This window comes from Amblyomma americanum, chromosome 7 (genome assembly GCF_052857255.1).
Source record: "Amblyomma americanum isolate KBUSLIRL-KWMA chromosome 7, ASM5285725v1, whole genome shotgun sequence".
Taxonomy (NCBI): Eukaryota; Metazoa; Arthropoda; class Arachnida; order Ixodida; family Ixodidae; genus Amblyomma; species Amblyomma americanum.
The window spans coordinates 93013675-93041130 of NC_135503.1; the positions used below are offsets into that span (position 1 = coordinate 93013675).

General features: G+C 46.5%; 2 protein-coding genes across 4 annotated transcripts in view; one reads left to right on the forward strand and one right to left on the reverse strand.

The window, feature by feature from the left end:
• Nucleotides 1-16161, reverse strand: part of LOC144099408 (prestin-like) — a 166992-nt gene extending 150831 nt beyond the window's left edge. The window contains exon 1 of one of the 3 annotated variants that reach the window (XM_077632689.1): nt 14890-16161. The gene's annotated coding sequence lies outside the window, so the exon portion shown is untranslated. The remainder of the gene's footprint in view (nt 1-14889) is intronic. The other 2 variants (XM_077632682.1, XM_077632693.1) reach the window with 2 other exon arrangements.
• LOC144097934 (uncharacterized) overlaps nt 1-27456 on the forward strand; it is a 166788-nt gene that overhangs the window by 23728 nt on the left and 115604 nt on the right. The gene's annotated exons all lie outside the window — the stretch shown is intronic.

Consider the following 27456-nt stretch of genomic DNA (forward strand, 5'->3'; position numbering starts at 1 on the left):
GACAGTAGACAGACATTCACACCGTCAATCAGGTGATAGAGGAATGCGCCGAATATAACCAAGGTACATATACATATAGACTTCATAGACAACGAAATGCATTTGACTCAGTCGAAACCTCAGCAGTCATGCAGGTATTGAGTAAATATAGGATGTAGACGTGGCATGTAAAGGCACTGCAAAATATCCATACCAGTTGCGCAGTGACTGTAGTCCTTGACTGGAAATCGATAAAATACCAGTCAGGAAGGGTGTCTGGCAGAGAGACACGGTTTCTCTTACTATTCACCGCGTGCTTACAGGAGGTATTCAGAGGACTGGATTGCGAAGACTGGGGGATGAAACCTAATGAAGAATGCATTAGCGATCTCCGGTTGGCTGACTACATTGCCTTGCTATGTCACATGGGGGACAAATTGCAATCCATTAACGACCAAAACAGGGAAATCAAAACCGTGGGTCTTAGAGTTAATATGCAGAGAACTAAAGTAATGTTGAACAGTCTCGGAAGGGAACAGCAGTTTACGATAGGTAGCGAGGAGGCTGGAAGTTGCAAAGGAATACATCTACTCGAGGTAGGCAGTGACCGCAGATCTAAGCCAGGAGAATGAAATAACTTGAAGAATCTTCAAGATTGGTGCGGAGCCCATTTGGTAGGCTCTCTGACCATGAATGGCAGTTCACCAATATACGTCAAGAGCAAAACACATAACAGCTTTATCTTACCGGTACTAACCTATGAAGCAGAAACAAGGAGACCAGCGAGAAGCGTTCAACTCAAATTGAGGACGGAGGAGCGAACAATGGAAATGAAAATGATGGGTGCAGCATTAAGAGACAGGAAGAGAGCAAAGTGGGTTAAGCAGGAAACGTGAGCTAATAATTTCCTAGTCGAAATCAACAAGAAGGAATGGGCACACGCAGGGCAAGTAATGGGAAGGCAAGATAACCGATAGTCGTTAAGGGTAACGGAGTGGATTCCAAGGAAGGGCAAGCGTAGCAGGCGGTGGCAGAAAGATAGGTAGGCACACAGGATTGGAAAGTTTGCAAGGATGAGACGGCCACAGCTGCCACAGGGCAGGACTAAGTGGAGTGATATGGGAGCAGCCTTTGTCCTGCAGCGGGCGTAGTTAGGATGATGATGCCAGTTGAGCTCAGTTTTGTACGGCAGCTTTACCTGCCTGGTCGCAGCTTCCAGCATTGCTTGTGGATTTTACTCTGCTTTGTTTGGTTTATGGTTTATGGGGGTTTAACGTCCCAAAGTGACTCAGGCTATGAGGGACGCCGTGGTGAAGGGCTCCGGAAATTTCGACCACCTGGGGTTCTTGAACGTGCACTGGCATCGCACAGTACACGGGCCTTTAGAATTTCGCCTCAATCGAAATTCGACCGTCGCGGCCGGGATCGAACACGCATCTTTTGGGTCAGCAGCCGAGCACCGTAACCATTGATCCACCGCGGGGGCTCTATATTTTCTAATAACATCATTAAAAACAATTCCACTAAATTCTGTCGCCCCAATGAATTCCACCACATTTTATCGAACATCGTTTCATCGCACAGGCTGTCAGAACAATCTGAAAACGAAAAAAAAAGGCGCCTGCCGTCAGCAGTTCGCTTTTTTCTTGCGGGAGAATTTTATGGGCTGTTTTTATTTGTGGATAAAAGGTCTTCAGCGGCTACTCGCCGCGGAAAAGAAATGGGAAACGCACATACTGTCCGTTTGCAAATATTGGCGTGTATGTGCCACGTGTATTGTGAGGCAGTATAAATCATCTCATGCCCCCTCACCCTCTCTCCTCGGAAATTTTATTTTGCCGTTTAAATATCTTATGCAGGCCTCAAAAAAGACAACTTATCTCGTTTTCACAGGAGAATAACGAAAGCAACAGTTTTACGGAAATGTAAGAAATTTTGTACAAAGTGGCACAATGTCAGAAGTTGCAACATCGAAACATATGGGTTTGTCTGTTGAGAACCCGAGGTACCGGGGGTTCATATTGTTCATTTAGGCGACGCATATGACGGTAAAGACGAAAAAAATTACATTACTACGCGTGACAAAACCTGTCTGCGTGAAACTGGCGGATGACATGTAATCAGGGTTCCTGTTTTGAGAAATATTATGTGGACTATTTGAGATAAAGAAAGCACCCTAGGTCTTTTCACTTCCAGAAAAACGTCTGGATTCGCAATGTGCAGAATTCTGCATAAATAGCCTTAAAGGGTTAGCATACGAGGCATAATTAATAATTCGTCAAGACCGCTGTTACAGAAATGCAGAAAAACAAAATGCAACAAAGAAGGCAAAAAGAGCAGGAAAAAAATAGGCCAGGTCACTGTTATTTGCGAGGAGGCTGATTGGTGCCGACAAGGCTTGCTTGAAACACCGTTTCCTCGCTTTGTTGGGCTGATAATAACATCCTGTTTACAGATTAGCTATCAGTGCAACCACTGTGCAAAAAAAGGGGGTTTTCATTTGTCTCGGACTGTGAAGAGTATCAGACCGCGTATAGATTCAAGACATCGCTTGTAACACACGATCGATAATAAAGATAATAACGGTGGGTCGAGCTCTGATGGCCAGGTTCAACCATCGGAAAAGTGTCTCCATATTGACAATTGCTGCATTCGGAGGCAATAAATCGAAAATAGGCTTGGTTCAACGTACAAACGCGTTTAGACAACGTAGGAAGACTTCCACGATTGTCAGTGTGTTGAGCGTTGGCAATAAAAAAAAAAAGCAGTCTTAAAGAGAGGTTTCCCTACGTCCGCCCATCCAAATGAAAGGTGACGAAGGAGTTCTGTTTATTACTTATTTACAGCACACAGAAATCGTCGCGACGGCATTATCGCAAGGAAGAACAATACATGCGAAAAACATGTCCCCTGCTTACGTCAGTGGAGCAAATTGAAATCTACAAAGAAAAAGATTGATTGATTGAATGATTGATTCAATTTTATTTCTCAACATTCATACAAGGCATGCTTGTGAAAACATCTGGATTCCTAGCTAAAAGCTAGTTGGGATCCATGCAATTCAGTTTCAAAGAAAATTGCAGGCATAACTAAAATTAATTACATACATATAAAAGCTCATGAAATTAGAAATACATAAATGGGTACATAGAGCAACAATATTCAGAGCACCAAGCCTCTTTTACAAACGCATACAAACACACAAAAATACATGAAAAGAAAAAAACGCTGGCTTCACTCATTGTTTATAATATTTCTTCAATGACTCAGGAAGAGTTTTACTATGTTTCAGTTCACTTGGGAGCTTGTTCCACAGCTTAATACCAATATGGGCCATCCTTCTTTCTCCATAGACATTTTTCGTTTTCGGAAGAAGGAAATTTCTATGAGTGGCGTTGCGAGTGCATAGTGGTGGGATACAGAATCGCGATGAGTGTATCGGGTAATTGTTTTTAAGGCATGTGTGTATTGTCAAGACAGTCGTGTATTCATGTAATGATTGTAGTGGCAGTATATCCATCTGTTTAAAAAGAGGAGCAGTGTGGGCGTTGTATCCTGAATGTGAAATGAATCGATTTGCCCTTTTTTGCAAGACCCTAAGTGGTTCCAAATAAGGTCGGTAGGTGTGGCCCCATGATTCAATGCAATATGATAACTGCAATATGATAATATGATAAGATGACGGTACGTACTTTGAAAACAAACCATGATCAAGTGTTTTGCTGAAACAATGTGGAATAAAATACTTGATTGTCGCAGATTGTCAGATCTGTTAGCTTTTAAGGAAAAGCCGCCAACTTTTTCAAAGTTCTGAAGTGGTTCTAGAGTGTAGTTTGATTCAGAAAACGGCGGCGGAAGGTTGTGTGTATATATGGGAGTCAAATGTCGCAAGCTGCACGGGGCCAATAATCGGCGCCGTAGCGGAGGGCTCCGGATATTTTTCTTCCACCTGGTGATCTTTGACGGGCACAAAGCCGTAACACACACGGGCGTTTTTGCCTTCAACCTCCATGAAAAAGGAGTCGCAGCTCTCAAATCTCAATACCGCGACCGCGGGATCCACAACCGAACGCCGCAGTCAATAATTCATTACTGCGAATGAAAAACGATGCTGGCTTTTGTCGACACCGGTATAGGACTCTACCTTTTGGGGGTAAGTGGATGGAGGGTGGGTGTAAGCCTACTGGAGGGAGGAAGGGGTGAATATGATTGGTGGGTGGGTGGACCATGTGGAGGTTGGAAGCTTCGGACACAGACAGCGGCATTTTCGCTGTACTGCTAACGCAAGCAAAACTTTTCTACAAACTAAGTTCAAGTGTTAAGGACACCAAAGAAGGGGTGAGAGAAGATGATCAACTGAAGTTGCCTCAGTGAGTCGATGCTGGTAAAAACACAGACTGCAAGAATGCGTTCTGAGTGGCCCTAGATCGTGCAAAGGAAATCTTTTAATTAATATCGCATTTCGCTAAGACATATGCACGCTTTGTTTGACGGTTTGCATAGGAAATTTCTTTTCCTGAAGCTATCTGGGAGTGTTCTTTTTCCCTTGTTTTTTTCCAACACGTTCACGGATCTGTTTTGATGCAGATAATTCTACAATGGGCCCAGGAGACTGCTTTTTTAAAGATTAACTACATTTTGCGCTAAAGCTAAAGCATGCACTAAAGGTGATCACTGCTGAAAACAAAAAAATGTGACATTCAGGAGAACGGCGTCGCATGCGCACCGAACGTGTCAAAATACGAAGGTAGCAAGATGAACGGCGCTCACTTCCGGAACTCAGAGTGGAACTTGGGCCGCTCGATTGGGTTATATTTCTAAAAGCGCAGGTCAGGTACGTGAGACCAGTACCACGCACATAAGCATTATAATTGTTAGGCGTATCGCAAAGAAAAGAGGGATTCTTGTTTCATCAAAGTCATTACGTTGTCTTGCTTTGCGCATGACACGGTAATGGAGACAGAACATCATGGAGCCCCAGCGCATTCAAACGCTACAGCGAGATAAATAATCATGCAGGTGTGCACATCCGTGAATACTTTAACTGCATCTACAACGAAAAAATATGTGTGACTGCATTCCCCTATTTCTCCCGTATTCTTCGCACAAGTATTCTCCCCAAAAACTCGACATTGTCCAATACCACTGTGCAATCCAGTAGGACTACTCTTCTACAAGACACTTACGTTGAAATGAATAGCAGTTGTGAAAAGCTTTTTTTTACATTGGATGGTAATTTGGTATCGTTTCATGCACGCGCATGTTCATGTAACGGGGATAGTTCACAATAGGGTCCGTGGTCCTGGATAATCACACCAGGCCTCAAATCATGACCGGTTCCAGAACGCGAACGGGGAGGTGAACGGGTTGGAGGGAAAAACGGCATCGAAGAGCCATGCATAACTCTCGCTTCATTTGCAGCCGTCCGCCTAGTGTGTGTAAGTGACACAGAGTGCCCGCCCGAGTGCATAATCTCCGCAGGCAGGCACGATCGAGCGCGAATTTTCCGGCATTATGTCACATCTTAATGGGAGCAGCTGCGGAAACCAAAATGCTGCTGCGGGTTCCGCGCGCGTGCCACTGCGCGCGCTAAAAAGAAGCAAAACGAGAACGCGGGTTCTTTGTACCTGTCTATAAACGTCCGCAAGAAAACGCTGCGCGGTGGACGTCGTTGGGAGATTTACTGCTCGCGCTCGGGCGCGATTTACTAAAGCCGCTATACATCACCGAACTCTTTCACTTCCTAAATTTGCGATCGCCGTAAACGTCACGCTATTGTACCTTGCCCCGTATAAGCTCCGGGTCCAGTTGTCTGAATTTGGATAGCTGCGCTCAGCCGAGTGCACGTGGAGGAACACCCTGAAACTGCCCCGTTATATTATAAACGCCGTTTCGGGATGTAGGGAAGACAAGGCATTACACTCTGATATATGGCAAAGCGTGGGTGAACAAAATAAGCGCGAACAACAGTCGTGGAATTGAATCGACCAGTTGGCCAGGAGATCGGTTGGTCTAGAGGACTGGGACGATCAGTGCATATCGTTTTGCGAATTACAGCTAGGCTGTACGTTAAATCCCTGCGGATTAGCCCCCTTTCAACACCGCAGATATCTTTACGAAATCAAGCGCGTTAAATGTCAAATATGCCGTAATGAAGAATCACTAATAACACGGACAATCACCGAGTAAAACACCTTACTAATAGATATCTCCACTGATTAGAATTCTAAGAAGCGCAATTAGTTTTAAGGCCACTTGGAGGAACCTACAGGCCTGTGTTTGTATCTGTAATGTAACCATTAATATAAATATTTCAAAGTGACTGGTGTTTCTTATTGGTGTTTATTTTCGCACTTTTTGTCTCGCAGTACCTGGTAGTAGAGTTTTCACTTAATGTATAGTGTGCTGTTGTTTTGTGGATTCGTTTTTTGCCCAGTGTATGAAAACGTCCTTAAGGGTTATTTACTGGTTTGTTTCTTTTTAAATGTCGATTTGCCTCAGTATTTTACCGGTTTTGTGCCTTAACCAAGATACAGGACCTTTCAGAGTACCAAGAATGAAGAAGGAAATAAACAAAAATAAATGCACTAATGTGTAGCATGCAGATAATCGCTGCTAATTAACGGGTAGAAACAAAGTTAGCTAAAGTGCCAGGGACCATACAGACTACCAAAAAAAAAAAAAAAAAAATTGACGTTAATAAGACGCATTGCTTTGATGTCCCTAGCCGAATCTATTCCTTGGCCAGAGCCCTGACTTTCTGTGATGCGTGTTTTCAATCGTCAGGTGTGTAATAATGAAACGACTTTAGTAACATAAAAAGCGACGAAATTTAAGACGCGATGAGGCCAAGGAACAGGTCGCTTGAAAAGTATATTCCTTACTTTTAATTGCTACTAAAAAGAAAAATACCAGCTCCTAAAGAATCACGGGAGGCTTAGCTGTGAGGCGATGCGTCTGCGCCCAGAACTCGCCTGACACGAGTTCAATCTCGCGAAGCTTTACCTGCATGAAGAACAGGTGAGAGGAGGGGGTAGGGGTTAAGGTGTGCGGCTCGTTCATCTGCACAGCGTTGTAGCCGTGCACATGAGGGTTTCGGCGTTCCTGTCTCTTCATCTACCAAGGTAACCTACAGCGGTGCACCAGGCAATCGAAGACTAAAAGGTCATCCTGCGGCGATGCGCTATAGCGAGCGAGTCGTCGCACGATGAATTGGCCAGGTTGCTGTGTGCAAAACAGTAGCAGCACGCACTCAAGCCTTCGTATCAGCTCGTGCGGAACTCGCAAACAAGCTCCTTATCTACGAGGCTGTCATTCCTTGAGCACGGCGTCTTGAAGACGCCGACGGGCGGCGAAAGCAATGTCGCCACTTCTCGTCAACCCGTCTCGAGATTAAGGTGATTTGTCACAGATGCCGGCGCCCCTCACGTGGCTTCTCGTGATAAATGCCCTTCGGTGAGCGCGCGACTGCGCGCGCGTGCTCTTGATTAACTGAAGAGGTGATTGCCGGAGAAAACAAAAACACGCCTCATCATTCATCATTAATCTAGATTGCGATCTGGCCCGTCATAGAGCGCTTGCTGTCATGTAGTAGTGGCTTGGTGTGGAGAAACTCGTGACCGCTTCACTGAACAGGCTATAGAAACGCGGATAGCGTCAATGTGCTAACCAGAATATGATCATACGCCGGAAGATTGTGACGGTGACAACGGCGTTGTGTGTAAAGCAAGCAATCAGTTTAATGACGAGCACAGAACGTAGAGGCGAGGGCAGCGCGAAAGGTGCAGCAGTTGAGGGAATACGAAGCGAGGACAAACAGCGTAGACTCAGGGGACAAATGAAGAGGGAGGAATACAGGCTATGCCTCCCTTTGCGAAACCGTGGCCATTGCACTTAATGGTGTTTTCGCGGCAAGTGCCAAATATTTCCTGCTTTTCACTTCTATACATAGCGACATCAGTGGAGTGAGTGAGTGAATAAACTTTATTGCTCTAATAAAGGACTCTTCCTGCTTGCCCGAAGATTGCCGATGTCTTTCAGGCTGAGCGTGGTTGGCGCCCCTAGTCCAGGGCACCACTGTCCCTGGCCATCCGGCATGCGTGGCTCACTAGGTTTCTTTGGACCTTGAGCTGGCTGCTGGTTAGCCGGTCCTCCCACTGCTCCGCATTTGGCTCTTTGTTACCTCGGAAAGCTACATTGTGTATGCATTCCCATGTGATATCATACAGTGTGGGGGTTGCCCCGCACCACGGACATTATACTGCTCCGGATACATCTTATGTAGAATGTGAAGGTTGTGGAAGGTTCCTGTTTGGAGTCTTCTCCAACATGTCGCTTCATATTGTGTTAGCAGAGGATGTGGCTGGGGGTATTTGCGTCTTCTGCCTTTGATGAGGTTGAGGATAGCTGCGTACGTGAGCTCTACCGTTATCTCCAGGCCGTCCGAGGCGTTTGACGCACCAGCTCGGATAGTAAGCTCGCGAGCTAGCTTGCCCGCCTTCAGATTGCCTTCGACTTTGCGTGTCCCGGTACCCAGTAGATTCTATGTTGGATCTTTTCGACATCAGTGGAACATTATTACGAAAAGGCGAAACTAAATGCTAAAACGTGCTGATTGCTGTTCTAAGTTGTAACGCAATTGATAATTCTTGATGTGCTTAAGGACACGAAACATGCTGGAGCAGCCCGATTCACCACTTTGGAGGAGCCACATCCGTCATAACGCCATAATTCGATTCGAGGTACCCTTCTGCGCTGCGTATTTCTTAGTCCTGGAGTATACTTAATGAGTAATGAATTGTTATGCGGGAATGCATTATTTTAGGCTAAGATTCACGACATAGTGGAGTGATTCTGTTTAATATTGCCGAATTTCGTGCACCGAAATATGAGAGCACGGGTGCTTTCCGCATTTCGCGTCCGTTAAAATGAAGCCGCCACGACCATTTTCGAGCCCAGGAACTCCTGCTCAGTGGTCGAACGTCACTGGCGTAACTACTGAACTACGAATGTGGGTAGTCCTGAATTACACTGCAACTATATTTGCATTCTTTGCAACGTGTTTTAGTTTTTAGGCTTTTTTACTTTGTTGTAACTACGGCCACTACAATTCAATTTCCGACATGGCCGTCAATTAACCAGTTAACTAGTAGTGAGCGGAGCGAACGAGGAACGCAATCACTGGTGAGCGTTCGCATTTAGTAAAAGCCCTATAGCGCTTGTCTGCTTTATATTTCTTTGATTTTTTTCCTCTATCTCTCCCTGGCAATCTCTACAGAAAACCTGCCTCGTTAAACGAGCCCCGCCGCGGTGGCTCAGTGGTTAGGGCGCTCGACTACTGATCCGGAGTTCCCGGGTTCGAACCCGACCGCGGCGGCTGCGTTTTTATGGAGGAAAAACGCTAAGGCGCCCGTGTGCTGTGCGATGTCAGTGCACGTTAAAGATCCCCAGGTGGTCGAAATTATTCCGGAGCCCTCCACTACGGACCTATTTGTTCCTCTCTTCTTTCACTCCCTCCTTTATCCCTTCCCTTACGGCGCGGTTCAGGTGTCCAACGATATATGAGACAGATACTGCGCCATTTCCTTTCCACCAAAAACCAATTATTATTATTATTATTAAACGAGCCGGACGCACAAGATTGACTAAACCACAAACCGGAAAAACACAAATTTTCCACTCCGTCAGATAACCCCGGAAGTGATACGTGCTGTTTTTGCCAAAGCCGAGCTTAAAGTTGACGCTGAGATGACGACCGGAGCCATCTGTCTCGGAGAGTCGGCCTGCGTTCGTCGATGCATTAATTCTCTTCACAATTTCCATCTGCTGTCAGCCTTGAACTTCCCGACGCGCGTTGTGTCTTCCGTTTAAAGCAAAGAGGTGAGTGAAGGACATTTCTTCGCGTAAACAACGTCGGCGACGGTGCCGTCGTACGTCGTGACGAGTAACTACCACTTTCGACTGCTTCCCAAAAGTAATGCTGCCCTGACGAGAGCACTTGAATCGTACCAGATCAGAAACCCCAGTTCCAAATGGCGATATTCCTCCGGGGTCATTTGGCGGAGGTGAGTACACTGTGGCGCCGCCTATGAGCTGGACAGCCAGCTACTCGTCGAACGAGGAACGCAGATTACGTGTCTTGAGCAGTTTTTCTGAACGCCGCGAGTTGCATCACAGTACGTTAAGATCATAAATGTGGCTCAAATAGAGCGCCAGAAATGGATACACGGATACTATGAGAAGTTGCACAACCAGTATAATCGAGGAGATTTTGCCGAGGAGGGTCTGAGTCATAAGGGACGCGGGGGCCGGGGTATGGACGGTGCTTTCGATGAGTGTCAATGCATGTAGCGGTTAGTGGTCGACCTGAACCTCGGTATAAGCTACATCTGGTATATAGGAAATTATGTTCTTACGCGACTGTACATCCTGTATTAAACGACACGATCATTAATTACGCGGTCAATACCCTGATGAGCGACCATTTCGTCTGTGTATGGTGGTAGAGCAATCGGGCAATACTGTGCGACAGCATGAAGCATTCGGAGGCCGCATTTTTCAGGGCCCAATGTTACGCAGTGCCGAAGCTCGACAAGACTGTTCATCCCAAGAGAACTGGACATCATCGCGCGGAGCACTTTCAACACTTGCACGGGAACTGCACTCAGTGCTGACCGTCAGAAACAGTCGCATGAACCGAGTACGCAGTCACGCTTATATGGTGTACTGACCGCAGCTTTCTGCACGTACTCAGCTTAAAAAATGCAGCGCTCAAATAAACAATCACTGGTTTTCCTTTTATTTTTGGTTCCTGAGACGAATCGGAGCCTGAGCGAACCATCCGGATACAAACAGAATGAGAAAGGAAAGAAAAATTAGCATTTGCTCACAAAAGCAGGTGAAAAAATAGCAAGAGCGGCCTCCCGACCAATAAAAAAAAATAAACCTCTTGGTTTCGCGAAGCCATATTCCCCGACAGCCAGGTTCGGTAGCTGCATTTAGCAACAGGCGGAACTCGTAACCTGCCCCCTCTTAGACTGCCTAAGTGCGGGGAAAAGAGTTGTACTCGGGATTCTCTAAGCATTAGTTTGAACAACTCAACTGAGCATTCGAGCGCTCCCTCAGCTTCGCATCATCGATTTACTGGAATCGCTATTTACCCCCCCCCCCCCCCCCCCCCCTTACCGTATTGTTCTGCAAACGAGCTGCCTTTCAGGCACACCTGCTGTACTTAATTGCTCGCATTTTGCACCGTTATCCTTAGCTGGCGCGCTGTTCATGGCAATGTGCCGTTTTCTTGGAAATTGCTTTAGAAAAGCGTGCAGTGCCGGAGTGCCTTAAGTGATTTATTCCTACACGTACTAGTTATACTTTCTCAGTTAACAATGCGATGGATATGTCCGCGACAGTAGTTGCTCTAGTTTGCAATCATATTGAGATAAAAAAAAATTGGAGGGGACAGTTAAGCTCCACCTAAGGGTATGACGCGATAGCGTACGTAATAGGTTAATTCCCATGTATGCAGTATATCATTATCTGCTTTACGTTAATAGATCCACTTGTGTCCTCGTACCCTTCCTGGCGCAGTGGCGCAGCGGTTAAGCCATACGCCACTGCCCTGCGATGAAGGTGTTCCCAGCGGTGGGCCTTGTGTAGTCCCGGTTGCTCTTCCCGAAGGACAAATCATTAATTTCACTGCCACCTGCCACTGTGGGCAGTTTGCTCACTATTCGGTGGGCAGGCTGTGATGACGGCGCAAGGTCATGTGACCTAGGTGGCCCACCTGCCTCCTATGGGTTGCTCTCTGGGGACCACCTGCCAGAGTCATGACCTTGATTTTTCGCTCACAGCGCTGACGTCGGATTTTATGTGTGACGGGTCCTTTAACGCTATCACTGTAAAATTATTTACACTGCACAGCTTGTCTCCGACATTCGCATTGGCTTTCAAAAAGCCGCAACTTGGCTGGGCAATGGCTAGCTAGCTGTCGCATTTGCTTTCCCTAGTAGCACAACGTGCAATGGTACGATTACAGTGTGCTTTACGTGCCATAATATTGCTTGCTTGCCGCTCGTATGGTGAAGAGGAGCCGTTAATTTCTTCATACGGGTCTCACCAGCTCACAGGCATGTTCATGAGGAATACCTTCACAGTACCCGCCACACAAACCCCTACGCATCGCACCATGCAATCCCGTCTTTTGTTCGGTACAATGACTGACTGACACTGAGGAGGACAAATCGAAGTTTGCCTTCATCAAATGAATAGTGCGTTCCACTGAAAAATGACTACTTGCGCTGAAAATGTAGCGCCTTAAAAGTTTCAAAGGCGTAAAATGAAGCACAGGTTACGCCGTCAGCGGTCGCTTTCGCATGCAGACTGCGCTAATACCAATCCATTTCAGTGCGGATCTCTTAATCTAGACAGTGCTGCCATTTTCTTCAAGCCAGTGATCATTAAGTCCATATTTTGCCTCCACGCCAATGATCAATGTCACGAGTTTGAATCGAGTGGAGCGCAAAACAAAAAAAACCCATTTTAAACTCCATATATCTCGCCAACAAATGCATGTTTTGTTGTAGAACGCAACGTCAGTACAGCCAGAACATTCCCAACAAAACAAAAATTTGCCGACGCTTTTCTCAGTGTCCATTTGGGGAACATGCTCTCTCAAATTCGGAAACTTCTCCGCAGTCTCCACACGCATGGCCAAATGCAAGCCTAAACTTAAGCGTTGGACAAAGCACGCAGTGGGGGTGTTTTCGCTCTCTTTCTCTTAGGAAAAGGGAGAGGCAGCACAACGTAGGCAGCATACGTTTCCAGTTTTCTCGCTATTATTGCGCGAAAATAAAAACAAAACAAACAAACACTGGCCCTTTCTGTGGCTACGTGAAAGCATAATCGAGGACAAAACAACAAAAACGAACGATTGGATCTGCTGCAAGTAGCACGCGCTTGCTGGGTTGTTCAGTTGGGAAACAAGGTCACTCCCCGGCGAATGCCTCACCCACACGCCTCGGCCAGCGATAGGACGTTTGGCGGGCTTTTGTCTCGGGTAAAACGTCGAGCAAAATACCGGCGGCGTCGTTGCGAGCTGTGACGTCCCAAGGTCTGGAAGGGTTTTCCGCTTTGTCCTTTCTTAGTTGGTCAGAACGAGACGCGTTGCCAGAAGGCACGAACCGCGAACTGTTGATATGAAAACACGCCAAGAGGTACTAGAAAACCCCAACTGTTGATGAGCGCGACTGTCTTCCATATGCCCATAGCACGTCATGACTGACCACTAAAAGCGTCGAAATTTATACGGGCCTTTGTAACAGTTGTCACAGATTCTGGTGAAGGAATGCGGCCGGCTGTGCTTTTTATTTTGTGGTTTGAAAAAAAAAAGTAAAACGCGAGAGTATAATGCGAAAAAAAATAATTTGAACGCTCATTCACTACATGCATGCCATCAACTGTCCCGCTGTCGAGTTCTGATTGTCAGGTTTCTCTCCAATGAGCCTAAAATAGAGACATACTTAAATGAGGTGATGCCTTCAGAAACATCGAAAAACATTACGTTGGACTTCGAGCTGGAACTGGAAATTCGTACGTGACGATAGACGACAACCCCGCATTACTCGTTCCCTTATTCGTGACTACATTTTAAGTAAGCAGCTTCCGAGTATCTCTCACCTCTACTTCACACGAGGAACCGCTCGCCATACTTCGGGTTAGGCAATAAATTGCCCCGCGATTCCCTGCAATCAGAAGCTGATAATTTGAAGAACTGCACCTTGCACAGATTTCCCAAGAACGGCCCGGATGCAGTCGCATATTACGCCACCGGGGTTTGCGGACGCTCAGACTCACAGTGTGTCGCAGAAAGCACGAGTGAAGAGGACAAAAAAAAGAAAGAATCAGGCAAAAAATTGCTGACAGATATCAATGCAGTGGGTGAAGACTGATCCGCACAACGAAAGAGACTGTTCACTCCAATGCGTGAAGTGAAACGTATTTCAATATTTCAAGACTTACCAGCGGCTGGAGTAGTACTTGCGAGATTATATATCTGCGTGCCATCTTTCAGAATAGTGTTCGCCGGCAAACATTATTCAAACGGAAAACGAAAAATGCTGGTAGTGTAGTTGCTAAATGGCACGACTTCTCGAATAATCAGCGCACGGATGAGATTCCGAACTATAAACATGAAAAAAAAAGATTTTGCCAAATTAGAAGCAAGCATATGTTCGACAGCTGTGTGGCGAATCCAGTTGGGGACTTTGTCGGCAAGTACTGCACTCGTTTTACTTAGCCTGATATTAACCACCGCATCTTCGCCGGCGTTCAAGGCGCAGGTCGAGAGAATGAATATCAGAAAAATGCGTCGGTTGCTACGCACCCATCGTCGCGGAGCGCCAAGAAGCCGAACGCAAGGAATAAGGGGAGCAAAGTGTTGCCACACATGTGTCTCCGTTTTTTCACGCCTTCTGGAATCTCGCTCCTATTCGCAACGTATACAATGGGCGAAGTGAACCGAAAACACTGCCTGAGCCGACGGTCGTCGAGAGCGTTTGTCTGGCGGTCAGCCTACGAACCCGACAACAATGCCCTCGCACTTCGGGAGCCTGGCCATATTGTGTACCTCCAGGTGCACGACCTATAGGCGCTCTTGAGCGCCATAAAGATTGCGCGCTCAACGCGGGATTGTATTCCTAGCTTAACAGTGCTTGCTACAGTGTTTCATGACTGTCAAATCCATTTCAACGAGCCTCGAACGCTGCAAACCTTTCCTTGCTACAACGATCTTCAAGCCTGCGGTGATTTTAAAAGAGCAGGATCTCGTGACATGAATAAAAACACTTCAAGCAAGGCGCGGTGCACAAAGTGCCCGCGTGGTAAGCGGCCACGTTTTGGAACACAGTGACTCACCGCTGTCTTCCAAGAGCAGTTCGTGTTCGCTCAACTTCCAGCTCTGCGTCGTGGAGGTCCCATTTTGGATCAACCAGGGTGTAGGCTCCTTGGTCGCGACGCAAGTCCAGGCAGCAGACCAGATTGAACAAAATCAGCCGCGGAAAGTGGCAATGCCGCGATGAGCGAAACGTTCACTTGCTTTCACTGGGCGCTGAACGCGTGCAGCTGCCGGAGAACTAAGCAGCACTCAGTAAGAAGCCACGCATCCGACCCCTAACGAGCCGTCAGATCACGTCCGTCCCTCCAGGCGTCAAGCTCAAGCAAGCTTTTACGCTGTCAGAGCTGCCAGCGGACGGAACTTCTTTGAAGCAACCTTCCAGCTTCGAGTAGCAGCCGGGAACTGTATGCCACAAGGTCGCGGTCGTCGTGCTTATCGAAGGAGTATAAGCTACGACAACGCTCTTATCCACCGCGTCGCAAGAAAGGGCGGCTCTCTTCACACGCCACGCTCTGGGCCACGATCCTTCCACAAAGCCGCTGCTCCCACGCAAGAGCTGCGCGGCGGCGTGTGCGGTGGCCCGAGTAGTTGGTTGCACCCGAATTACGTCCAAGCTGCGAAGTGTCCTCGTTGACCGGGCGGCAGGCACTTCCCTTTCCTCGTGGTCTCAAGGCTTCGATCGGACGCCCCCGGCTCAACGTGTTTCCAGTGCTCTCTCTTTCCCAGGCCACGCGCGATAGTATCCACAGAAAGAGCTCACTCGCGCGCGCGGTATACACTGCGCGAGCCGGCCCGCCGAGTTCCGCACCGTCGCCGCTGTTGCTCCTGCTCCTGCTGCTGCCAAGCCAGCGTCGTCGTCCAAACCCCGCCCCGAGCGCCGCGGCTCCCGCGCAAAACGGAGGCGGTGAAGACAGAACAAAAAATCCGCGGCGTTCGGCTCCCTTCCGCGCGCAGCCCTGTTTTTTCCGCCCGTTTCCTGGTCGAGGCCGAGTCGAGCGAGGCGCGGCCGCGAGAGAAGAAACCACGTGCCGCTGCTGCCACTGGCGTCTTCTCCGATAGCGAGGCCCTGCGCCGCAGCCGCCGCTGGCTCCCAATACGTCTTGGGCGCCGCACAACAATCGCAGCCGGCGTCTTACTAGGCTAACGTTGTCGCAGCCGACGGTCGTGCTACGCTGGATCGGCGCGCGAGCGCGTCAGGAAGTGGAGCAGATGCCGAGCGGTGATCTGCTGCGCGCGGGTGTTGGCATCCGAGTCGGGGTGAACGGGCGCTCCTCTCAGCCTGCCCGTCAAAACGGACGCACACGCGGTCGCTTCCAGCTGATAGCGGCTCCGCTCGAGGTCCAAGCGATCGCTCACTCCAGATCTTAAGTACACTCACTGCGGGGAGACCCATCTGTGAGGCGTATCTCTGGTCTCCTCACTTTCGAGTGCCGGCGGGCGTCTTTGAGAGGAATTCGGGCTCCTCTCCACGCTTCAGTGTCGTCGGTCTTGGTTAGGGGAGTCTCCTAGGCCGCTAACTTGACTAGGTCCCAGTACTAAGTACTCCCGTTCGATGAGCTCGTTTGCTCAGCCATTCATGCATTGCATGGATTTAGGATCCACAGCTAATGGAGAGAATGTCAGGAATCGGCCCTGACAGCTGTTGCCGTGGCAAACGTCATTAAACCAGCTTTTCGTTTTCAAGCGCTACAATTGCGCCAGTTATCGACGCGTTTTACGCAAGAAACACTTCGTGACCAAGTAGAAAGAAGACAGTGCGGGAATATCATTAAACAGAGAGCTGCAGAAACGGGAGAGAAGCGGACACTGAAACGTAAATAGCTAGCGCAGTGCACCTCAGTGTAAAGCTGTCATATCCAGCTGGTTCACTAGGTTTAGGCTTCGGCATTCAAACAGACTGGGTAAACATTCTTGCTGAACACAGCATACGAAGTTTTCAAATCTGTAACCAAGCAGGCTGATTCTGAGTTACTGCAGGACGCCACAACGAAAACAATTTCATCTATGTATACTTTTTCGTCAGATCAGTGGGACAGCTAGGTAAACAAAACATGCTTAAGCGAAGCGACAATGCAGGCAAGTAATAGCGATTGACATAAAAAGTCACAAATGATATGAAACAAGGAACCAATGTTTAAAGCAGTGGCGTCACTTTTCTTGGTGGTGCATGGAACCGAGCTCGGCTGTCAGCAACGGGGCTGAGCTAGAGTGGTTAATATCCCGTTAACGTTTCTGAATCTAACGCTTTGTAGTGCTGTGTTGTGTTCGGTTTTATGGCACATAGGCAACTAAGGCCATTATGCACCAAGCTCAAATTTAACGCTTTCTAAACGTTACGTTAGATGCTAGATTCCTTTAGCGTCCTTCATAGCCTGACTCGCTTTGTTACGTTAAGCCTTCATAGAAGAAAAAAGCCTTATTCCTTTATTACTTTGAAGCTCCCAATCGTCGCTATCATAGCCATGCAAGCCGAGTACATTGCTGGTAAAAGGCCCCTCTAGATGACCTCCAAGTGCTCGGTAGGCGCGGCAAGATTCTCTCCAGAGGCATTTCCAAGCCATAGATAGATGAAAGTATTTGCGATCATGGTAGGAGCCTTTACCGGGCCGTCTAGAATGGAGATAGCAAAATATGAAAATGAAATGCTTTCTTTTCCCTAGGCATTACTTGGACACAGCGCTGGCTCATTCCATCGCTGCAATATCACTTGAAAGACTTGCGAATGAAATGAAAAACACGAACTTGCACGTGATACTTCACAGAACCTTATTTTTAATTCATGCCCCATTGAGCTCCAGGTAACTCGGAAATGGTGCAGTGGGGACAAGTGTCGATCTGCCACGCTTCACGCAGTCGCCTTCCCTGCTGCGGCACGACATGGAGGGGGTAGGCACAAGTAATGCCACGCTCTATGTATCCCCACAGAGACGATTTTCGACTTAAGAGACGTGTTATACGAACCACTGATCTAGGTACGTACTTCCAGCGTGCGTAGGAATGCACGAGTGAATTTGCTGCGTAAATTTAATCGCATTACATAACCGGCACAGCTGAGGTGGTTTATACCAAGCTTTCTTTGTGCCTTTTACATTACCCCTCGGGAGCTAGTCTTGTTTTATCTATATATGCAGTAGGAATCCTCGTGAAAGTTCGATGTAAGGACCATAGAATGGTAAGGTCTCGGATTAGCCTTTACTTTAAGAGGAAACGGAGAAAACAGGTGCTGTGGAAGCCCATAGATGGGATAGTGGTAAGAGGCAGAAAGTGTAGGAATTCAGAATATCGCGGCAGAAGAGATATTCGGCTCTAATCGAGGACGACGACCTTATTGTTGAAGCAATGAACGATAATCTCAGAGTTATCATTACGGAGTGCGCAGTAGAAGTAGGCGGTAGGATGGTCAGAGAGGTTACTTACAGGCTCTCTGAGGAGACGAAATACCTGATTAAGAAACGCCAAAGGATGGAAGCCTCTAGCCCCACAGACTGAGTAGAACTGGCAGAGATGTCAAAGCTAATCAATAAGCGCAAGGTAACCGACATAAATAAGTATAAAATGGAGATAATTCATCATGCTCTAAAGAACGGAGGTAGCCTAAGTGCGTTCAAAAAGAAAATAGGCACAAGCAAAAATCATATTATGCGCTAAGAGACAAGGAGAGAAACGTCATTATCAATATAGACAAGATAGTTAATGTAGCCGAAAAGTTCTGCACAAATACCTACGGCGGCCAATTTGATCAGGACGTTACTGGGAGAAGCAGTAGTGAGAGTAATGCGTCTTCCTACTAGTAACGAAAGAGGAAGTAAATAAAACCCTTGGGAGCAATGCAAAGGGGGAAAGCAGCTGGTTAGGATCAGGTAACAGCAGATCACTTAAAGGATGGTAAGGAGATTGGGCTAGAAAGACTAGCCTCCCTGTATGCGCAATGCCTTATGACCTCAAGCGCACCAGAATCTTGGAAGAACGCTATCATCTTAATCCATAACAAAGGGGATGTCCGATCAGCTTACTGTCCGTTGGCTAAAATGTATTTACTGAAGTAATAGCTAATGGATTTAAGGCAACCTTACACTTCAGTCTGGCTTTCATAAAGGCTGCTCGATAATAGATCATGTTTATACTGTCAATAAGGTGATAGAGAAATGCACAGAATACCGCCAGTCCCTTTATAGAGCCTTAATAGATTGCGAAAAAGCATCTGACTCAGTCGAGACTTCAGATGTCCAGCAGGAATTATGTAATCAAGGTGTAGATAAGCCTTATGTAAAATACTGGAAGATATGTTAATGGCTGCACAGCCACCATAATTCTATATACTGTCAGCAATAATCCAATAAGGAAGGGTGCCAGGCACGGAAACAGGATGTCTCCAATGCTGTTCATCAGCTATTTTCAGGAGGTATTCTGAGACCTGGACTTGGAACAGTTGCTGAAAAGAGCTGATAGAGAATACCTTATTAATCTGCAATTCACTGATGACATTGCGATGTTAGCCACTCAGGGGATGACCTGCAAAGCATGATCAATGACTTAGACAGGAAAAAGCAGAACGGTGAGTGCAAAGTTTAATATGCAGAAACCTAAACTATTGGTCAACAGCCTCGGAACGGAACAGCAGTGCAAACGCTTTTGCGCTTCTTACAATCTACCGGCCTGTGTGAAAGACTTTAACTGGAACGCCTTGTGTGTGTGTGTGTGTGTGTGTGTGTGTGTGTGTGTGTGTGTGTGTGTGTGTGTGCGTGCGTGTGTGTGTGTGCGCGCGCGCGCGCGCGCGCGCGCGCGCGTGTGTGTGTGTGTGTGTGTGTGTGTGTGTGTGTGTGTGTGTGTGTGTGTGTGTGTGTGTGTGTGTGTGTGTGTGTGTGTGTGTGTGTGTGTGTGTGTGTGCGCGCGCGTGTGTGTGTGTGTGTCTCCATGTGTGCACGTTCCTTTCTTTTTGCGTTTTCCTCTCTGTCATCTTTCTAACCCCTATCACCCATCCCCAGTGTAGGGTAGCAAACCGGAGAATCACATCTGGTTAACCTCCCTGCGTTTCCTTCATTCCCTCTCTCTCTCTAGGGCATATAGTGACACAGTGTCCGGACCACGAGAGTGAAATAACTTGATGAATAGGATTGAGGTGGAGACCATTTGATAGGCTCTTAGACCATGAATGGCTTTTCAACGCGCCATTAATTATCAGTGCACATGATTTTTTCGATTTTGGGTATAAAACTTATCGGAAGAATATGTAAACTATAAACGTCTAACATATCAAGTCGCGCGAAAACCGGCGAAATGATACAATCTGATGAGTACAAGATCTAGCAAGAGGAAGTAAAATCAGTGTCTAGTCATGAGAGCCGATATCAAAACTTAGCACTCGAACACGACACCTGGCTTTTGACGTACAAGAAATAAAGATCTATGCAGTATTTGAGAACTCTGCTTCTGAGAAATACAAATGAGACGTATAATCCTTGTGTCGTAATATATCCAGAGTCCAAAAAAGTGCGCGAAAAAGCAAGACGAAGCACGTCACGTAGGCATCCTGATAAAATGAAGGAATGTCTAAATTGAAGGTGTGTCACTGTTATTAGATGAGTCCCTGTGTAAAATGTTAAGGGTAGTCGACTGCCTTAAAGAACTTCAGACTGAAGAAATTGAAATCATGCACACGGGGCCGTCCGAGGAAAAAGATCGACCTCCCCTACGTGTCGAATTTGCTGATCGCATTATATCTACTAAATTAAGAAGCATCAGAAGCTGACCAAGTCCCTCCAGAGATTCGAAACAAATGAGGAACCATTTAATAAATGGTTCTTTGTGAACTTGATGAATGAATGCGTGTGGTGTAAAAACCAGGCTAATCTAATCAATTAAGGCACAAAAATAAATGGTTCGTTTTGACGACACGCAGGAAATATTGTTGCAGTGGAGAATTCCGCAAGCACACATGGTGCGATAGAAAGATATCAACTTTCAGAAACACAAAATGAAATCTTTTGAACATACTAGAATTACGGGTTACGCGGTATTATGCAACGCCCAAGTTTTTGTTTTATTGCAAACAAAAAAAGCTTAAAAATAACATCAAGCTCTGCGTTTAACGAATGGCCCAGGAATCTGCTGAAAATGTGTTCTCTTTTTCTTTCCAGATTTCGGGATGTTTTTTGTTTCCTTTTCGATGATTTATACGTCGCTGCAACACGACTCAGCTCTCTGCCTCCTTTAAGAGACACTTTTTCCAAGTTAATTTTTTCTTTCTTTTATCTTTGTCTTTTATGCTGCAGCACGAGTTCGCTGAGAGCAGAGCGAGACGCTTGAGGTAGGAATGGCTGCACGTGCATTGCGTACATGGTAAAATTAACTGCACATTGTAGACGAATTCCCGTTGCAGGGCACATACCACGCATTCCTATGCACAGATTAATTTCTGGCATTGGTGAAGGTCGACTTACATCACATACCGCAACACTTATTCGATTGGAGTACGCATATGGAGGAGCTGGTAAGTGATGAAAACAGCTGTTTGAGATAAATGCACGCGACCAGTATTTTATCCAGCACAAACCTGTGGCTAACCTTCGATCGCTTTTCTTGTGTTTTTTTTTTTCGTGACGTTGATTTCGAACGTTGAGCTCGCTAGCATGGTGCGATGTCATGGATTTCCTAAAGCATATTCGCCTTCAAGATCGGCGGGGATGGAAAAGTTAAAACTCGCTCGCATGTAGGATATATTACACGCCCCATCTCCATGTTCTAAACACTACGGCCTTTGAAGAGGTTTGGTTTTTGAGGGTTTAACGTCCCAAAACAACTCAGGCTATGAGGGACACCGTAGTGTACGGCTCCAGATTATTTTGACCTCGTGAGATTCTTTAATGTGCGCTGAGATCGCACAGTACACGGGCCTCTAGCATTTCGTCTCCATCGAAATGCGACAGCCGTGAACGATATCGAACTCTCATATTTCGAATCAGCAGCTGAGCTTCATAACCACTGAGCCAACGCAGGGACTGGTTTTGAAGAGGTAAATTACAAGCACCATGTCGTCTCTAGATCAGACGGAAGGCAAACCACAAATTATTCTCCAGCAAAGTGAGCCAAAACGTTCTCTAAAAATTCTGCATGCAGCGAAGAAAAGCTTAACAATAGGAAACTTGTGGAAAATCGGGCGTTTTAATTTGCATCCGGCCAGCTGAACATACTGTGGCATGACGTTGTCATTACCTGCGCACACCTGCCAGTTCGAAAGCACGTCCCGAAGAAGAAGGACACAGAAGAGACTGAAAACCAAGAGAGAGATATTCGGAAGCTGATGTTCCGAATCGACCTTATTGAACTTCATTGGCTCCTATCGGATTGTGGATTCCGCCTTCCTAAGACGTTCAAAACCATGATTAACAAGTATAGCACAGTGAAAGCCGGAGCCTCATTCTTAGCTCTATATAACTTCTGTGCCCTGTACCCTGGATTCAGTACATGGCTCAGCAATCATTGGAGCATGGGGCGTGACTCAAGTCACTGCTCCGGCTTTGACGTCATCGCCAGCTCAAGGCTACGCTTTGTCTTCATTTGTTCACTTTTGTTTTCTAGCTCCCAGCCGCTTTCTTTGTGCAAGTTCGGTGCAAGCGCTTGTTTCAAGTGCGCGGCAGCCCTCTCTCGGTCGAACAATGGTGCGCAACCTGTTTTTCTTGGCCTTCTCTCTCTTAGCTGTGCTGCCAGCAGGGAATGAACAGAAGAAAAAAGGAACGGAAAAAGAAATACAATAGCGATTTAGCGACCGCATAACACTGCATGCTTTCAGGCAGGTAAAAGGAACAGGGCTGCGTTGAGTGCAACAATGGGATCACGTGAAAGTGAGCGTGGCGTTGTGCTGCCGCGTGCACCAGGGCAGACCGGCGGCCGTCTGCACTTGCTCGTGTCTGTGTCAGTCCGCACGCGGTGGGCGATAGCGCCCAGCTTGTGGCCCAGTGTCGTTCTACGTTGAGCGAAAAACCCCTTGACAGCACCGGAAAAAGAGGGGGGGGGGGCGGGAGCTGTCAAGCGGCTGCGTCACTCAACGTCTCGATTCTATGGCTCCGTGCGGGGAAACAAAGACGGAATGTGCAAACACGAATGCTATATGAGAATAGAAATGGCGCCATAATTGTCGCGCTCTCGATATACACCCGAACCGCGCCTCGAGGCATGAATAAGGATATGAAAAGAGTCTAAGCAAAAGAGGTGTCGCAGTGGATGGTCTCGGGATTAAGTTCTCCCACCTGGGATTCTTTACCGATTACTGACATCGATCGACAGAAGACCTTTTTTCGGACTTCACCTCCATTTAAATCAAGCCGCCACTAAACCGGGAGTCGGTACTGCGAAAAAGTTTTCAGGAGCAGGATGCCATTACTGCTGCGCCATCGCGGCGGAACACGCGTCTCACAACGTGGGTCAAACCTTGATAAATTTATAAAAGCTGGCCGCGTAGTGCCATTGGCTCTGCAGCACTATACACTAGAACACCAAATAAAAGTGGTGGGTGATGAGAACATTCTACGTCATTTAACTGATTAAGCAAGGAAACTGGCCAACTTGATAGAGATTCATGGTATACAACATCGCGGTGGATAATACGGACTTGGAGAGAAAACAGCTGCGCTTCTCCCGTTTTTTGTTCTCTTCAAGTCGGTGTCATCCACCGCGATGTTGTCTACCATGAATCTGCACATAATTTAAGCCAAGGGTGCAAAGCCTTTGGTACAGAGGCTGTGATCTACACTGCAGCTTTTGCACTATTACCAAATCTCCAAAGAACAGCGAAAATTCCCAGGCGCACATTCACCCTGGTCGCAGCTTTAAATGAAAGTCAATAAACGGCCAGTTCTCAATAAAGCTTATCTTGGGACAAAAATATAGAATTATGATCGGAGTTTTAAGTGAAAACTATTAAGAACAAAGCAATACATGGCTTTCGTAGTCATCCTCCGTCTTTCTTCTCTTAATGAGATCAAAATGTAATGTCTTTCGCGTGACCGCTTCATCATTGCCCCTAGAGAGCGCATACTTCTCTTAGTCCCACAGCACCGCTTCCCACTTAGTGTGCTTCTTGGGAAACAAAAACATGCCAATATCTCGGGTGGTTAGCAGCATGTGCTGGAAAAGTTACGTCATTAACCTGGGCTACGCTGGAGGTTGTTTTTAATGCTTTTGGTTTACACGCGCAAAAACCGTGTTCGGGTTATGAGGGATGGTTATGAGAGACGGCTTTGGATTGATTCTCACCTCGCCAGAGATTAAAGGGCATTAAGAGTGTTTTTGCGTTGCTCAGAACGTAAAACAAATAATGTTTGCAAAAGTGACACCATAGCTCTGGACAACAGAGTATACTGTTTCTTTTGCAACCTCATTCTCAAGGTAGAGCTATGCAGCTGGTGAACATTATGGAGTCACAGGGATGTGCTTTCTTCAACGGTACATCATGAACGGCCTGCGAAAGGAGCGGGTCTCGATCAGTATAAGCACGACAATCTGAACTGAACTTCCGATTTCCACACAGCGAATAGTTCTGCAATGTGGTGACACGTGTTGATCTACTACGAAGCGAGCTTTCAAACAAGCGTGACTTCTTCCCAGCAAAAACTGGCATGGTGCTGCCGGTAGACAGAACTAATTCACCGGTGCGTGTTGGTGGAGGAATTGGGGTCTGAGGGCGTTTTCTGAAAACTAAACATTTTGAGAGATCTGCCTGTCTGGTTGGGTTTGAAGACATAGTAAACCCTAACACATCTCGAACCAAAACCTTCTCCGTAACGTTTGGTTTAATTGACGGCTCTGGTTCGAGATGTGTTACAGTTTATTACAAGAGTGCGTTTTTGAAACACTGAAAGGTTCTCAATTCTTCATGAAACAACTAAGGTAGCAAACGCAAGAAAATTTTCGCTGAAGCTTAGGAAAAAGTTTGTTGAGTTCGCGCAAAACAAAGTGTAACGATTTCCCGTCGCAAAAAAAAAAAAACAACAGAAGTAACTAGCTGCCATGGTGTGTTTTTCATTTTCCTTCAAACTAGAAGCAAAGAACACTCATAACCAGTACTTCAGAGTTAGCTCCAGACAACTGCAGGCAAGAACGTTATAAGATAATTAGGGAAGGATTACAACCTGGCCTAAAGAATTTTACTTTACAGCACAGCATGTTGTACTGGAGTGGAGGCTGCGGCGGCGAGGCGACTGTTCCCAGACCTCTGCGGTTGCTTTGTGAGAGCAGCACACTCGTGTAAATTGGAACCTTGCGAGCAAGTTGCAAGATGAATTTTAGCAAAAAGTGTCAAATGCTTTTTAGGCTGTTTATTTGCACGCCCAATGAGCGTAGAACAAGTTGTAGCGCGATAGTTTTGCACGTATCGGTAACTGTCCGGAGAGATCTAGTTTTAATTCTAGGTAGGTGGGAGGCAGGTAAAGTCATCAGCGATGGATCTTTTAATTTGGTGACACGTGTTTATTAGTGTTAAAATGAAAGGGCAGTTCCTAGACTTAGGTTAACAGCTTCTGCGAGAAAGGTATTAGCCAAAAAGGGGCGGGGGCCGTCCCAAAAACCAAGGTCTTAACAAGGTCTTAAACAATCAAATAAGCAGCTCTAATGTGCATCGCCGGCTGTGGGTGTAAACGTTGAAGGTAGAATTAGTAGCAGTGGTTCTAGTGTGCAATCGTAATTGGAAAAGTCCCACGTGAGGTGTAAGTGCTTGCACCGCGATTTCTTCAAAGCAGGGCAGCCCTGAAACTGACAACGTTGTACTTTGGGTGCCGTGTGAAATTATCCGGAAGCATAATATATAGTGATCTGTATCTCGACAGTGTTGGAGTAGGGCCCGTCTGGGCTTTCGTGGTAATTCACGAGGGTTTGATGTCTCGGTAAACCCGCTGTGAACGCTCCGAGGTCGTTGGTCGGCGGGGTATATCAAGGTAACCGTTCCAGAGTCCGTCACTCGCTGGAGTGGCTTATTATTGTCTGCTTTTTGTTTTTGATTGTGCGGCGACAGCCAGATTACAAGTGATCTACTCCCTCTTTCACACTAGACCGAGTAGAAGAGACAGACGCAAGCGGTTTAGGAATGCCGCGATCGAGCTGTATCGTCGGTGTGGACTTTCCAGGTCTAGTAAACACGGTACTGGGTCCATTGTCATTAAAGGAGCGCAAAAAAACAACAACACGAGGACCAAGAGAACGTAAAGCACACTGCGAACCGTCGTAATGAGTCTTCGTTTTGGTCCTCGTGTTTCTGAGCTGCTTTCTTAATAATGGATTGTTGCCAATTAACCTTACGTAATTGTACCTGGTCGTAACCAAAAATTTCTGCCACCGGACATCAAAGGCTCGATTCTCTCGGGCACAATTTTTCTGCTTCGCACATGCAATTTTGTTTATGACGTTGCGAACAGGATTTGAAGAAGCCACAGCGCCTGATTTCGTTGTCCGTCCTGTCGGGTGTTTGTGGTGTTACAGCAAACTAGCGGTCTGTGGTTCGAATCGCCTATCCACGACGGAAGGAGTTTTCTTAGATCAAGTAACCACGACCTTTAGAAAAGATTCACTAGCGAGCCTTCCAGATAACAAGTGCAACAGGTTCAAGTTTTGTTCCTAGTTATTCACAACGAAATAAAAGTTAGTGTGTCAGACTGACTTGATAATTCAAGTATTGAAATTCATGGGCATCGCCGTACTATTTGTATTCCGCCTCTGGCAGTGCGTAATGATGGCCTAAAATGCGGACTTGCACACGGAACATGCAACCCGATTCTGTAGACTGTCCTTCTCTTGCTGCATTTTCGCACATTTAAGAACTATTTAGCAGTGGGAGTCATTTCTGACGCACGCTGCGCTATCGCTTCAGTGTTTGTTGCATTTTTTTTTGATTTACCCATTCATTTTACTATTCGCCTTAAATTCCCGAAGACATTATATAAAAGGGGAGGTTAGTAATTCTGTTTGCCTGCATACTGCGGCGCGTGTGAGGATGGCATTGTTTACCACATATGGTTATAATAATAATAATAATAATAATAATAATAATAATAATAATAATAATAATAATAATAATAATAATAATAATAATAATAATAATAATAATAATAATAATAATAATAATAATAATAATAATAATAATAATAATAATAATAATAAATGGTTTTTGGGGAAGGGAAATGGCGCAGTATCTGTCTCATATATCGTTTGACACCTGAACCGCACCGTAAGGAAAGGAATAAAGGAGGGAGTGAAAGAAGAAAGGAAGAAAGAGGTGCCGTAGTGGAGGGCTCCGGAATAATTTCGACCACCTGGGAATCTTTAACGTGCACTGACATCGCACAGCACACGGGCGCCTTAACGTTTTGCCTCCATAAAAACGCAGCCGTCGCGGTCGGGTTCGAACCCGGGAACTCCGGATCAGTAGCCGAGCGCCCAAACCACTGAGCGAGCGCGCCGAGTCACATATGGTTAACAATTCTAGAATTCATGTTATGTATAGATCAACTCTATTCTTCATTGCCCCATGTTGCTGGCTTCTGATGTATTGGACACATCGTCTAAATGCATTTGTTGGCATTTTATGTTGATGTCCTGTA